This window comes from Mus musculus, chromosome 16, assembly GCF_000001635.26.
Source record: "Mus musculus strain C57BL/6J chromosome 16, GRCm38.p6 C57BL/6J".
Taxonomy (NCBI): domain Eukaryota; kingdom Metazoa; phylum Chordata; class Mammalia; order Rodentia; family Muridae; genus Mus; species Mus musculus.
In genome coordinates, this window is record NC_000082.6 from 57,480,550 (window position 1) to 57,496,347 (window position 15,798).

The 15,798-nt window shown below is 42.2% G+C and overlaps 2 protein-coding genes across 3 annotated transcripts in view; one reads left to right on the forward strand and one right to left on the reverse strand.

Moving 5' to 3' along the window:
* Cmss1 (cms small ribosomal subunit 1) overlaps positions 1-15,798 on the reverse strand; it is a 304,869-nt gene that overhangs the window by 178,551 nt on the left and 110,520 nt on the right. The window lies entirely within an intron of this gene.
* Positions 1-15,798, forward strand: part of Filip1l (filamin A interacting protein 1-like) — a 219,528-nt gene that overhangs the window by 127,273 nt on the left and 76,457 nt on the right. The gene's annotated exons all lie outside the window — the stretch shown is intronic.

A 15,798-nucleotide genomic window follows, 5' to 3' on the forward strand; every position in this document is an offset into this window, starting at 1 on the left:
TCACAAACGCTCAGTGTTGGCTTCAACAAATGGGCTGCAATTACTAGCTACAATTTGATTCAAGATGCTAGTACAGCTAAGCAACATCTTCATGCTTTAACCTCTTCTTAATGGCAAAGAGTTGAAGAATAGGTGGCAGGGGGTGGGGGTGGGGAGAGTGTGGTCAGTAAAGGCCTCTGGCAGAGGAGACTGCTTCACTTTGGGCAATCTGCCTTCAGTTAACCCCTCCAACACCCAGCACTGCAGGCTCTCAATCCCAGGGTGCGCAGTCGACTTACAATCCTGCAACGGACTCCAAGGTCTGGAAGCAGCTCCTGTGAACAATTATTCATCTACACATTGTGAACACTTTCTATCCTTATTTAAGAGATACTATGCAATAAATCTCTGTAAACAACAATTCCTCTGTTAAAACACAAACAAATGCAGAAATGTATCCAGAAGAAATCAGAGCTTCAATGTTTCCATCATTTCTAAATATCTGGACAATGAGTTATGACTTGAGAAAGCATGCTGCCTCCAAAGACTACGAAGTATGTGTCATATCACCTCTCTCAGGAGAGTCACGCAGTGGCCACTACTGATAGACATAGTGAGGAATAAAACAAACAAAACTCTCAACACCTTCAAAACAAAAGAACAGGAGAAAGAAGGCCCTGAGCTGCTTACTCGCAGAAGAAAAACACCCTGGGTTTGTTGTCTCACAATTCAAACTTACAGTCTTAGGCTCTCAGTGGGGTCTCAGTGGTATGTTATGACACTGCATTTAAGACATACTCTTATGGAACAATACAGTCTTTCCTGGTGGTTATTTAGACTGTATTTACTTTAGAACATATTTTATACATTTGTACTTTACTAATCTACAAACTACTTGATACTTTAATAAGTTCATTGAAAAAGTATTGAAGACCTGCAGCTTTTATACACCTTCTTGGGGGGGGGGGCAGGGAGTTTCTATAGCTGTGCATTATGTAAGCCAAATTGACATGGAATAATGTAAGAAAGTGTCTTCCAGTAGATACATGTGTGAAGATATGATCCTGGGCAGCCTGGACGGATCTGTGCCCATCAGTATCCCTAGGAGCCTCTTGCTTTTAAAGGAGCTACCCTTCCGAAGTCTCTTCTTAATCGAAAGCTCTAAACAAGTACTACCACTTTGCGAGCCATGCTGGGAAGCACAGGTTGTGAAACACGAGCTCAGGGCACACCTGACACAGATGAGCACAAGAACTTGACTCGACGAGCTATGTCAACATGTCACTATGCAGGAGAAGAACTCGGAAGCTTTGACTGGCCTTCAACTTGCTATATAAATCAGGTTGGCTTTTACTGTTCAGAGATCCACCCGCCTCTGCCTCCTGAGTGCTAAGATTAAAGGGCACATTACCACTCTCGGCAAAAAATAAAAAAGATAAACATTAATAAATAAAAATAATATAATATGTTTGGGAGGTTTGAGAATGATTGCTTATAATACCTTCTACACATATGTATGTGCAGTATAAAAGTGTATCATAGAACTAGCCTGTAACTTGTTTATAGCTAATCACAAAGAAGAATGCATATCATGTTCAAATATTTAAATATGAGCCTGACGATTATCACACTCAGGTGAATTAATGAACCAGTTTCTTAATGAATGTTGCTTAGGACCGCTGGTGGAGACTACTGAATCCATGACATACTTTAGTCGCACATCATTAACTGATGCATAGTCGGAAGATACTGATAAAGGCAGAGAAGAGTGCTTCAGGTTTCCTGTAAAATGGGATTTAAATGCTTCACTCAATTCACAGTCTCTGATCTCACTTGCACTTCTGAACAGATGCTCACACAAACCCTCTCTGACGTGGCAAGTAAGACAGCAGGCAGCCACAAGCGCTAGGAAAACCCGGGTCAGTTCCTGAAAGTTAGAGGAAGTGATGGCCCCCTGCAGCTACACTGTAGTATGCATGGATACTTGCTGTGTCTACGCAGGACACACCCCCTTACCTTGTGTGTAATTGGGAACATAATTAGCAAGTAGGAGCCATGTCTCTAGAAGCCATTCGTTATACAGGAGTGCTGTATTCTCTTTGTTTGAACCCCAACCTTTCCATATCTGTTTTTAGGGCTTGTATTCAAATTTTATTTCGCATTTACCCTTTTAATCTCTGTTGTGTTATTTAAATCTCTGTATTTTAGAATATTAGTTAATTCATAGAATTAGCTTGAGCCTTAAATTTCTCCATATAATATGGCCATCTCTTGTATTTTTCCTCTTCTTCTTCCTCATCATAATGAGAACATAAGAATGTTTACCAGTGGTTTTTTTGTTTGTTGGTTGGTTGGTTGTTGGTTGGTTTTTTTCCTCTTCCTTCTCTGAAATTTCTAAGCTACTGCAGTGACTGGACACATTTAGGCTCTAATAACAAAACATCATATTCACAATATTTCCAAACCTAAATGACCTCATATAGTGCCTTTCATGTTGCCCAAATAATTGTGTAATTAAGAGAACAATGAATATCCTTCTGATTAGGACATCCCATTATTCTCCACTCTCCCTCCTGTCTGACCTCATCCCCACACCCATCAGCTCAGCGTTCAGTCTTAGCACTTCCTGGTCTCTCCCCTCCCAAGTCCCATTTAGTGCCACTACCCAACCATACCACCTCACTCAGCTAACAGCTAACCTTGTCATGCATTCCTTCTTCTTCAGCGTTCCTCCACGCTGCCCACTTCCCGTGTTTATCTAGATCCCTAGGGCCATTCACAATACCTTCCAAACTGTGCCTTGTGGTACACTCTCTCCAGGACCATTGCTTCCAACCCTCAGTGCTAATTGCAGTGACCTACCTACCCCACCTCAGATTTCTACCATTATGAGACTCAAAGATCCCTAGGGCAAGGACATGGCGCACTTCGTCCCTCCTCAGTACTTTGTGTCTTGCTGCATCTGAATCACACAAACCAGGAATATAAATAACCTGTCATAAGAAAACAGACTGTCCCCAGTAAAGAAGTAAGATAAGATAATGTCTTTAACTTTAAACATCACAGATAACAGGGAAGGGAAAGAATATTTTATTCTACGTAGCTTCAAAAAGAGCCACGACAGCCAAATGTGTAGGTTCTGGGAGTTTCTTTCAAAATAGTATAACAACAACTTCCTAAAATGTAGAGCATGAGATAATTTTTGGCTGATAATTCAGCTACAAGTCACTGAAGAGGTTTACAGAGCAACTGGCAAAATTAAACTAGATGATACCTAGGCTCTTTGCAAAGTTTAGATTCTATAACAAATTAATAAGTTTTTTCATGCAGTTGCTTATTCAAGTAGGGAAATGATAATTCTGCATACATTAAGAAGAATATGAAGAGCTATAGTTTAATACATACAAAGGCCTGTCACTTCAGTGAATATCAGCAAGGAGCACACAGAGAATTTTAAATATAGCACAGCAAAAAGAAAAAGTCTCACGAACAATGCAATTTTTCAGTGCAGTGAATAGCACCGCCCCCCAAATATCAAGGTCAGCAGGGGCTTTGTCCACCGCCTCTCATCCTGGAGGAGGCAAGTTAACTTTACAACTGTAAAGAAACTTCCCATTAGAAGCAGTTTCAACCTTAGATTTATTGCATTTTCCACAGTTACGTCATTGAGGCTATGCACAATCCAGAGGGACTCAAGGGGCTGCACTGTAAACTGTTACAATAAATATTAATGAACATCATGCCTGATAAAGCCTGCAGTCTGTACACATGCACCCACACAAAACGGGACTTTTCACCTTATATGGCTACTTTTCAAGACTGACTCTTTCTTCATTCCACTTTGTTGGCCTGCCAAACACAGAGTACATTTACTTTAAAAACACCAATTAAAAATATTAACAACATGAAAATATATAAACTGTGGTTTAGAGCCAAAGGCACATAAATTGACATAGATTCAGATAGAGAGTAAACATGAGAGGAATAACAGAAACGCGTACATCATCCAGAAAGAAGCATGAACAATAGCCCGTGGTGACAGTGATCCATCTTCCTCCTTCCCAGACTCGGCTGACTCCTGCAGTGGATCAGCTGACCGTTAGGAAAGCTTATGGAGTGGGTGGGAAGGGGAGCGGACAGGGCTAGAGTACTGTAAAGATTTGCAAGGCCTGCGGAGGAAAGAGGGAATGCTTCCAGTTCACAGTGCAACCTGGGGCGGCCCTAGAGGCCTCCATTGACCTGTCCAGGAACAGTGCTTCCTTAAGTATCCGAATCCAGGACTTCTCCCTGAGCCTCTCTAACTGAGGCACAGCTGTGGAAAAGGGCTGGGTAAGGAGTTGTAAGATCTAGATCACATTCAAGTCCTGCTACTTGATTTCTTGGAACCTTAGTTTTCCCTTCTGTAAAATGGGTATCTATAGACATCTATACCTCATACTAGTTATTGAGAGGAGTAATTAAAACCGGGTGAGTAAAGTTGATTAGTTGGACGGAAAAAAATCTTTATTGACTTTGCTTGTTGACTGGAAGAAAAAAAAAAAAAACCTAATAAATCTGCCCTGTTTTATTGAGTTACTGTATCTTTTTATTCAATGCTGAAAATGAACTTAACCTGCCTCGTGGTGGAGCCTTGTAATTCTTGTATTACACAATATATATTCTAATATACAATATACACTGTAGACAATTATGAAGGAAGGAGGGAGTCGGGGTGGGGGTGGGGGTGGGAAGAGAGACCAAAGAAATGACTAGGCATATGCACATGTCTTTCTGCCTGTGTGACAGAGGCAGGCCCACGCTGCTATCGCCTCTGTCCCTATGGGAGTGGTGTTCGTCGTATTCTCCGAATAGTGAACATGCTTGGGCTTACGGCCAGAAGACCACAATCCCAGACTCAAGGCTGGTAGGTCTTTTTAAGAATTACATGAGTAATTTCCTTTAATTGTTCTCTACACAATCGCCCCCACACCCTGGGTGCTGATGTGATAATGTGCCATGAGGCCAATCTCACTTTGTGTGTCAGAACATGCCTTTGTTGCCGCTCTTATTTCTCCTGCTATCTCTAAATGGTTATTGCATTTTGATTTAAAGATTAGTAAATATATGATGAAGCCAACAAAATGAATTGGACCTCGATAAAGATTAAATGACTCAGTTCCTCTTCAGAGTGTGTTTAAAATTATAAAGGCAGCATAGAAACTATTTGAACATTTTTACAACGAAATTTTCTAACAGTTGCAAATATATTCCATGTATTTCTGTCACCTTTATAACCTATTTCAGCAGATTATTACTTAAAAATACAGAACAAACACTTATCCTGACATGACAATAAGCTGGTTTATTCTGTGTATGTGTGTATATGGGTGTAGCGTGTGTGTGTGTGTGTTCTGTATGAGTGTACATGTACCTGTGCACTCACATGCAGAGACCAGAGGAAGATATCATGTCCTCTGCGGGACCACTCTCTTCCTTATTCTCTGGCCTTTAAGGCAAGATCTTGCCCTGAACCTAGAACTAGGCTGGTGGTAGCAAGCTTGTCTCTACCCCTTTTACAGTGCTAGAGCTACAGTGAGACAAAAATACCTGCCTTTTAAATATTAATCCATCTCTCTCTCTCGCACACTCTCTCTCTCTCTCTGTGCGAGTGTGCGTGCGTGCGTGCGTGCGTGTGTGTGTGTGTGTCTGTGTGTGTGTGTGTGTGTGTGTGTGTGTCTGTGTCTGTGTGTGTGCGCATGCCTGAGGCCAGAGGAAGACATCAGAGCCCCTGGAATTGGAGCGACAGGCTGCTGTGAGCTACATAACTTAGGTGCTGGGAACTTAACCCTAGTCTTCTGAAAGCAGCAAGTGTTCTTTCTCCCTGAGCCATCTCTCCAGAGCCCTAAAGGCCTTCTCTTATGTGGGTGCGGGAACCAATCCTGGGCCCTCATGTAGTACTCGTGCTTTCTGCTGATGCAATCTCTCTCCAGTCCCAACTGGCTGATCTTACTCACAACATCAATACTGACAAGTTATGCTTTCTGCTACACACATAACCGGCTTACAAACACACTAGCTTCCACTGCCAAAGCATATAGTCAAAACTCCTCCACATGTCTATGCATGGCTTTTGTCTCCATGTCGTTCTTTTGTCTGTCATGTCCCTTCTACCTTTCCTTCAATGTCACACAGCTTCCCACAGCCTCTTGCTAGCTCCAGGATCTACTCTGTAATTCTTTCACCAGGCCAACTGGCTCATCCCTCTAAGCCTCACACAACCCACAGTTGCTTCAATTCTTCGTTCCCTGCAGCATTCAAACCCCCACCCCCTTTGATGAAGTAGTTTTTGAAATACTATTAACCACACTAATTGTAGGCCATCTCCCCCTGGAACCTTCCCACCCTTTGGTGGCACACATAACATGGTATAGCTCTTCCTGGCTAACTGCGGACTGAGTGTCACGGAGGGAGCTGTGCAAGGCTTCGGTAGCACACCACCCAATGAGTGGATTCTTTAGGGTTTAAGTCTTAGTTCTCTATCTTCACGAATCAGCCCAGAAACGAGCAGTAGAAATTGACACCAGATGGCTAGCTACTCCCCCTCTTCTCTTCTTATTTACTTTTCTGAATTTAAACTAAACCTCCATTCTACTTAAAACAAAAAAATAAACACAAAGATGCATAGAGTATTGGCACAAAGAAGACCAAGAATGTACAGGAGACAGTTTTGGAAAAGAAAGAGTGACAAGCACACCAACTGTGGAGCTTAGCTTCTAGACTGGGGGCTGGAGCACTGCAGAGGTTCAGGGTCAGTCAGCACAGAGGGTGGGACTCCATGCTTCCACAGGGCACTGAGGAAGTGATTGAAGCATGTTCTAATGATAAAACCACACGGAAACAATAAAGGTCACATAGAAGATATATAACTACTGTGTGTGTATACACACATAAATACATAAGTTATGGTTAGCTTTTCAAAGGAAAAATCATACTTTTGTGAAAAACTAGACCATTCTGGCTCGGAATCTTGGTGTTGTTGGCCGATCTTTCACTAGATCCCTTCTGTTGGTGCTCAGGGTGTGTGGAAGCACAAGCCTCTTGGCAGAGCTGCCTGGCACACAGTGTGTGCGTTTCATTCACTCCTCTTACTGCTTCCCTTTATCTGTTTGCTGCTGGGCCCTTTGCTCATATGAAAAGTTCTCTACTGAGTCAGAAAGCCTGGTAAATGCTTGCAAGTTATTCCTCGGCTTTGCATTGTTGTTGTGATCTAAATTCAACAGGAAAAGTAGTATTTTTATTCCTACAGAAGGCAATATGTTAAAGGGAAGCAGGGGTAGAAAAGTCACCAGGCTGCAGAGCCTGGGGAGGCGTGGAAAAGACAACATTAGCGATTTCTGCATCCGTCTGCTGAGAAATATGGCAACTACAAAGAAGTTCCTAGATTTAGAAATGGTGAAGCCACCCGTGAGCACAAGGCTGGGACAGTGCAGGGCAGCAGAACACAGGAGATGGACATAGTCAATTAGGACTATGTGAAAGGGAAGCAGCGAAGACACATATTAGAGTAGACTTCAGAGTCAGGCAAGCACCAGAAAACCAAGAGGGCTGCACGTCTGTGGCTGAGGAGGAAAGCAATGTGTAAAGAGGGGAGGTGAATCTGAAGCTGAGGAGGGAGGCTAATAGAGGAGTGGCTGGTTTCCCCGGGGCAGAGTGAGCAAGGAGAAACCGGAAGGGAGGGCGTGAAAAGCAGAGCCAGGACCAGAGGCGTAACAGATGGAAATTACTGTACTAGGGGCTCATGTTCTTTAAAATTCATTTGTTTTGCAGGTTGGTTATATTACTATATAAAATAATGGGCTTTATTAGGACACTTCCATGCATACATGTGCGACATGTAATTTCATCATAGTCACCCACCTTTCTGTGTACTTCTATTTGTACTGCAGGAGCATGCACACATGCATACGTATACATGTATACACACACACACGTATACACACACACACACACACACACAGACTCTTTCTGCATCTGGTTTATTTCACTTAACATGATAATCTCTAGTTTCATTTGTTTGTTTGCAAATGACTTAATTCAAATTTTCTTTATGGCTTCATGTCAAAGTCCATTGTGTTTATATCCATATCTGTTCATCTGCTGATAGATATCAAGGATGATTCTGTGACAAGTCTATTATGCACAGTGCCTCAGTAAACATGGATGTTTAAGTATTTCTGTTTATTGACTTGAGAGTTTTTTGGGTATTATCCCATGGGAGGTATAACTGGGTCATATGGTAGTCATGTTCTTTAATAAGTCAGAAAGACCACAAAGAAAGCAAGCCAGCCAGCCAGTCAGTCAATCAGTCAGTCAGTCAGTTAGTCAGTAAGTCAACAAACATTTGGTGAGCAACACTGAGGTGCCTGGTACCTCTTAGCACTAGCCAAGGATTCCAGGATTCATTCAGGAACATAACACAAAGTAGTAAGTGCTATGTTGGAGATGTATGTAAGATGTATGTAAGAGGAGGGAAATGTATTTAATCAGGGAACAGTAGGGTGTTTTCTGGAGAGAGAGATGCTAAAGGGTATCTACCTGTAGTCTCACAAAGTGATGGGACAGTGTACACTGTATCCGATGTGAAACTTAGCAGGTCCATCTGAGGGGTCTACAGACTCCTGACCTCCAATGCTTGGGGGTGGAGTCTTCTGGTCACCAGTGCAAAAGGCACACAAGGCTAACAGCTCTGGGATGTGGGGGCCGAGAGGGGGCCGACCATCTACATAGAAACCCTCTGTCTTCTGCTAGCAGCATAGCTATAGCTACCTGTGGTTATTATCTTCTCATTTAGGCATGGCTGGGATTTATTCTGTAAAACTGCCTCTTGAATCAACCAACAACACTATATTCCAGTTTGAAAACTACATGTGGTCTTTGGTTCCCTGGCAGTAAACACAAGACAAATATTTTCTTCATTATGCCCATCCAACAAAAACCCATTGTCTTGTTTTGCTTCTATTATTGGGAGCTTTTATAGGTATTGCACCTATTCACAAGACACAAATAGTACAAAGGCCTCAGTTGTAGTAATTATTATTCTGGGTGTTGATACACGCCCTTGTTGCCTTTAACTATCTATTAGGGGTTTCTACCCCACTTCAGGTCATTTAGTTCCCAAATAAAAGGCATAAAAGACTCTAGACTTAAATATGGTTCAAAGCACTAGAGTTGGGCAGATGCCAACCTTCTATGCTATTCTGTCTATGCTATTCTCCGTGGCGATCCCCGAGATATCACTGGCCATGTTCTACATGGGCAGCTCCTACTCCACCAGGGCAGTGCTCACTGACATAAACTCACCATCCATCTACCCCATGAGGGCTCTCTTCCTCCCCTCTCTCATTCTCCTGGTCCCGACCTCAGACCCCAACCCCGGAAATCTCTGCTTTGGTCCCTCTCTTCCGTCCAGGCCAAGTTGTAGGCTTCTTTATTAACCGAACTTGGGGGAGCAAGTTTGCACAACAAAAGCTGGTGTACATAAGAATTCAACTTGGCTTGGGGTACCCGGGTCTTAGGATACAGCAGCAGCACCAGACCCACCCTCTACAGGCCTCACTGTTTGTATTCTAGTCACTGACAACTCTGAACATCAGTTTTCACTGAGCTGTGCTGGTGGGCTTTGCTCCATCTTGTGTGATGTGCACACCACTTCATTACTGTAGAGAGGACTGTCTGCCCTAAAGTTTCCTATCAGGAAAGACAAACCTCCACAGTAAGAACAGCACAGTCACAAAATTGGAAGGCCACCCAAAGCCACTGACGTAACAACCTGGATGGTAACAAATTACTGAGCACTTTCCCTACCCGCTTTAAGGGAGAGAAGATATCCTATGGTTTAGCATTATTATAGCAATTTTTTTTGTAAGAGTCAAATGCATGGCGGGGCAAAGACTGGATATTTCTACTTAGAGCAACTTTACAGTATGGGGATAGAGGGACCATAGCTCTGACTTACTGAGAGTCCATTATGTGACAGCCATGGTGGTATGTGATGAGGATTATTTTATTTTGTCCTTACATTAATCCTAAAAGTTAGTTCTATTATTGACCTTATCTTGCAATGAGGAAATGGAGGCTCAGAAAAGCTGAGAGCCAACCAATTCTGCCTCGGATTTTACCATTAACAGATGTGTGATCATTCTTATGTGACCAGATATCCTTGGTGTGTAAAATCAAAACAATCATGATAGCTATTTTACAGGCTGAGTGGATTCTTATATGAGCTAACACAATAGTCCTAAGCACGTCTAGCATATGTCTGTTTTCCCATTCTCCTGGGAGCATGGAGTTCCAGAAAACCTGCCTGGGCGGCACAAGTAGGCGGCTTGAGCTTGGAGTTGAAGTATTTTGTTAGCTCTGTGATGCTGGGCACATACATTGCTCTCTGAGTTTTAATTTCTTCACTATACAATGTGAAAATGAACACTCGCACCTCCGAGGCTCGGTAAGGTAAGTCCTCACACGGACAGGATAGGCTCAACCTCTCTGAACGTACTAAACAAATGCTATTAGAAAAGGTTGCTTACAGTTCAGTTAGTTCTTTTAGAACCCCAATCAAAGGCAGAATGGCTCATGGTGACAGGAAACAGATCAATGACCACATTTTTGAGGATTAGTTTTCATATAGATTCAATGAAGACCAAAGGAGGCAACACCCACTGTCCCTCAGACAGCTCCCTTCAAACACTTGCACCTAGAACACAACTCTATGCCTAGGGCCTCCGTGCGCACGTGATCTCTCGGTTTCCAGCATAAGCCTTAGCAGCTAAAGCTTCAAATTGGATAAGCGAGAAGAACAGATGAAGGACTGATAGAGGACACAGAAAACAAAATAGAAAATGTTTGTATTCTGTGAGCCAAACATTGGACAGATGCATAACACTGGCCACTACTTAAACCGAAAAGTGTGGATTATCTTAAAAAGTTCCATCAAAGTGGTTATTAAAACAAATAAAAATAACCTTTGGCATTTGAAAAGGAAAAGTGATAGTTCTCGGAAAACTCATTTCTGCAGGCTATGCAGCTTGTGACAAAAAAACCAAGTCCATTATATTATTCTGGATTTCTTTCAAAGCTGTACTCTGATGCCCACTTTTAAGGACACACCCATACAGCATTCTCTTTTCTACTATGGACCAGAAAAACCAATCAAAGATACAAGAATAAGAACTACGACAACCAATTCAAGTAAAACCTAACAGGTATTTCTTGTGTTTCCTTTTAGGAATATTCAGAAGCAACTTCATAGTAAGCCCGGATTTCATCTCTTTTCTTTTCTCTCTCCAAGTCACTCAAAGCTAGGGAAGCCCAGATAGTGGAAATGGACTGCAGGAAGTGAAAACCAAATCTCTCTCTCTCTCTCTCTCTCTCTCTCTCTCTCTCTCTCTCTCTCTCTCTCTCTCTCTCTCTCCCCCCACAGTCAAGCTTACACATCTGAAGGGACCAGGAGAGTGTTTCCACACAGCTTAACATCAATGACAGAATGTGAACAGTTTGTTCCACACAGCTTCCGTTCCACCATAGCTGAGCTAAGCACGAACAGACTCCTACGATACTAAATTCTTTATGCTGTTTTTAAGAGTTGGACATTTCTGGACCAGAGGCAGAATTCAGCCAAAAAATTCTTTTTTTTTTTTTTTTAAACTTGAGCACACAAAGTGGCTGCTGAAGAACAGCCGAGGAAAGTGTCTGAATTCTACAGCACAGAATTGTAATTTTCTCATGATAGAAATACTTCAGACAGCTAGTTAAGAGTCAAATAATCATATTGAAACTGATCTCGATTGATTTAGGAGTCACATTTTGTGATCAGAAACTATGGGATCTCAAATAGGAGTTGACCTTATTTCTTTCATTAAGTCAATAACAAAATCGTATCTCCAGGAGACTGTGGCCCAAGAGATTTTCTAGCCCTTGGTAATGTCAATGCCAAATGTACATAGACTTAATATCAGCTGTCACGTTGGCCCAAGGTCACACACACAGTTAACTTCTATTCAACTAGAATAAACAATGATTTTGTGAACAAATACCAACTAGGTGGCAGAGGAACCATTCTTTCAGATTGACTTATTTATAGGTTCCTTGATTATTATTTCATAGCATCATCTAAGGCAGAGATATGAAAAACATGGTGTGTGTGTGTATATGTGAGTGTGTATGAGAAAGAGAGGGAGGGAGGGAGAGAACTGACAGAGGGGTATGTGTACATAGTCATGTATGTGTGTGCACGTAGGTGTATGTGATTGTGTGTACATAAGCCACAGGTTGACTTTGTGTATATCCCTCAGTTACTTTACTAAACTGCTTTTTGAGGCAGCGTCTCATACTGAACCTGTAGCTCATCAATTCAGCTAGACTGGCTGGCTGATCCACGTGCTTCAGGGACCCATCTGTCTCTCCCTTGACAGTTCTGGGGTGAACGATGAGTGCTGCCATGTGTTCTGACTTTTATATGGGTGCTAACAATTCAAACTTTGGCCATTGTGTTTATGTGGCAATGACTTTACCAACTGTGCATTCTTTCCCATTAGATTTCCTTTTAAATGTAAAGTTCTACTGGTACACAGCCACTTCCAGTCATTCGTGGACTCATGGCTGCTTGCTGGAGATGGATGGGTGGATGGATGGATGGATGGATGGATGGATGGATGGGTGGATGGATGGATGGATGGATGGGTGGATGGATGGGTGGATGGATGGGAAAGGAAGAAGAGAGGAAGGGAGGGAGGGAGGGGTGTCAGAAGCTGCGTGGTCATTAATAGCAAAAGGACATTGAACTCTGATCTAAGGAGAGCTGTTGGTCGAACTCATCAATGAATACATTCAGAACAGGATGTCAGATGAACAAACTTCTAAGGGCAAGATGGTCATGGAATAATGGTGTTTGTCATACATGTACTTGGTTCATTGCTATTTCCCATCTTCCTCAAATTAATATCCAGCATCTGAGTGAATATGTGACATTTGCTTGGTCAAATCTAGGACTTAAATCAGGGAGACTAGACTAAAAGGAAATTTGGTCATTTGATGATAATCAAGATAAACTTCTCCATTCATTTGATAGAGTAAGCCAGTGGTACTTATGCAAAGAGACTATGTCACTCACTCATGAAGATAACAGTTTAGTGGGAGGGTGTATTAGGGTGCTATCCCATACAGCATATGAAGGCAGTGAGTGATTCTCAAGAGGAGTTGGTGAAGTTAAGAGTGATCGCAACAAAATACCCATGGAAGGAGTTACAGAGACAAGGTTCGGAGCTAAGACTGAAGGAAGGACCATCCAGAGACTGTCCTACCTGGGGATCCATCCCATAAACAACCACCAAACCCAGACACTATTGCAAATGCCAACAAGATTTTGCTGACAGGACCCTGATATAGCTGTCTCCTGTGAGGCTATGCCAGTGCCTGGCAAATACAGAAATGGATGCTCACAGTCATCTATAAGATGGAACACAGGGCCCCCAATGGAGGAGTTAGAGAAAGTACCCAAGGAGCTAAAGGGGTCTCTAGCCCTGTAGGAGGAACAACAATATGATCTAACCAGTACCGCATAGAGCCTGTGTCTCTAGTTGCATATGTAGCAGAAGATGGCCTAGTCAGCCATCAATGGGAGGAGAGGCCTTTGGTCCTGTGAATGTTCTATGCCCCAGTATAAGGTAATGCCAGGACCAGGAAGCGGGAGTGGGTGAGTTGGGGAGCAGAGGAAGGAGGGAGGGTATAGGAGATTTTTGGAGAGGAAACTAGGAAAGGGAATAGCACTTGAAATGTAAATGAAGAAAACATCTAATAAAAAATAAATTGATCTGCATTAAAAAACAAAACAAAAAACAAAAAAACAAAAAAGAAAAGAAAAAGTTATAGCAAAAAGGCAGATGGCAGAGGAGGAACCTAAGCAGAGAGCACAGGCCCAGAGGACACCAGAGTCAGAAGGGAGAATGGAGAGTGCTAGGTCGCTAAGAGAGGCATTTGAGGAGGGAAGACTGACCAGTGGGAGGACCAGGCAAAGCTTCAGCTCAAGGCAAGCAGCGCCTTGGATCCCTATGAACAAGGTTAGAGTTATTCTAAGAGGAAAGTTAAACCCACTGATCCCTGGGTGACAATCCTCCTGCCTGGGGCCACTATTATCTTTATGATCAGTTTTTAAATTTCTTTTTACTCTTTACCTAATGTTCTGAACATTCCCTTAAGTCTTTATCAATGTAATCAATCAGTAAAAGCAAAATAGAAACCACGATAACAGAAATTTCTTAGTACAGCTTTTTGTGAATGTACTAAACATGTATAAAGAGAGGCACGTAGGCTCGCCTCCATTCCTTTTCTGTTGCACATGGGCAGCTATGTGTACCCTCTTGCTGGAAACGACACATTCTTCAACTTCAATAATACCATTGAATAAAGAGCACTGTATAGCTAAGAGGCCAAGAAACTCACCAAGGCAAGAACCTGAAAATTAAAGGTCATATAGTGAGCTGGGGGCTGGGGAAACTGTCAGGAATAGGAATAGAACATCCGACTTATGGTCTAGGAACCTATAAAGTTTGTGAACTTAAGCAAGTTAACTTTTCAATTCTGACTTTCCTATCTATAAGTTCAGATAGCTGGGCATCTTTAGGATTTAAATAGGAGTAAATGAGACTCTGTAAAGTTCCTGATTCATAACAGAATTTCTGATACAATTGTCTTCCTTCTATTTTTCTGGCGCATGTCACTGGACATGGGGAAGCTGCTTCAAGGGCAGGAGAAGATGCAGGTGTGAATATGAGTAGAGTCTTTTCCCATTGGGCCTTGCTTATCTGCAGTCGGCTCCTTCTGCTGGGTAAACTTTACCAACTTTTGTTTTCTAACTGCTTCAAAGAACCTTAAAATGACCTTATCTGCAACTTCCTCAGTGAGTTAGAAAAGGCATAAAAGCAAAGGTATAAATGTAATATAATCGCAGAATAAGGGTTACTGTGGGAAAGGACGATATACACGAGAACTCTTTAAGTTTTACAAACATCAACAAAACTCATCCTGAAACCCCTTGCTTAACGCCCGCACTCATGCATTCACACACTCATGCACACGTACACTCACACACACATACATGGTTCCTGTGTTTAAGAATGTCCTCGTTAGTCATTGTATGTGGTTTTAAGAGAAAGATTAGCAAGATCAAAAGAAGAAAGTTTTTCCTGCATATGAATTAACTCTCAATCTGGTTCTCAAAACTTAGAAGCAAAATTACAAACCAAAAATGAAACTTCAGACTTGGAAGGCTCAAAGCACCACTGAAAATGTCGCATTGTTCAGTCTTCTAGCTATTGTTCCGTTTTGCTTAGGAAGTTATAAAATAGGTACAATGTACTTCTTTGTACCTCTTGGGCAAACATTAAGTACTTTGAAATATAGCTCCGTTAGCACTCTGAGAAGGAAGGAGCCTAAGGTCATTGTAGGGTTGTTTGTTTTTCTGCCAACTGATAAAGGCACTGAGAATGTAGTGGCTTGCTCAAGGTGACACTGTATGTATTCACCATGCTATGCAGCTGATCTTCTCCCCCAGAACCAAAGTACAGAAATCAAAAGTACATAAAGTTTTAAGCAAGAAGCCAGTTCCCATTTTGGTCTGGGGAAGCCTAGAGTTTTCACAGGCTTAGCCTCAGCAACCTAAGTTTCCTCACATATTTTTGGAGTAAGGATGGAGGGCCCTTTGAAAACTCTGAAGGGCTGTGGCAGATCTGGGAACATAACACTTGTAACACTTACAGTACACAGTAGGCCCAGACCATAATCAAG